The following is a 292-nucleotide window of genomic DNA, read 5'->3' as shown; positions in this document are numbered from 1 at the left end:
TCTTAATGATTCCAAATATTTTTTAAAACTTTCTAAAGTTAATGGCAGAATTTTCACATCCATAAGTTCTTCTTGATGATACCAAGCACCATGCCTGAATGTTTCTGCTGTATTAGTGTCAATAGTAAGTGCAAGGAACAAACCATAGACATCTTTATCTGGCGTATTCACCGTTTCTACCGCAATATGTCGTCTTACAGGTTCACCTTCAGCTGCTTCCTGTCTAGAGTTTGATGTTAATGTAACTTCTCCCAGAATTTTAAAATTTTCATACTCAAAGATCACATCAGCC

Source organism: Habropoda laboriosa, unplaced genomic scaffold, assembly GCF_001263275.1.
Source record: "Habropoda laboriosa isolate 0110345459 unplaced genomic scaffold, ASM126327v1 scaffold6364, whole genome shotgun sequence".
In the NCBI taxonomy this organism is placed as follows: domain Eukaryota; kingdom Metazoa; phylum Arthropoda; class Insecta; order Hymenoptera; family Apidae; genus Habropoda; species Habropoda laboriosa.
This window is presented reverse-complemented; position numbering follows the sequence as displayed.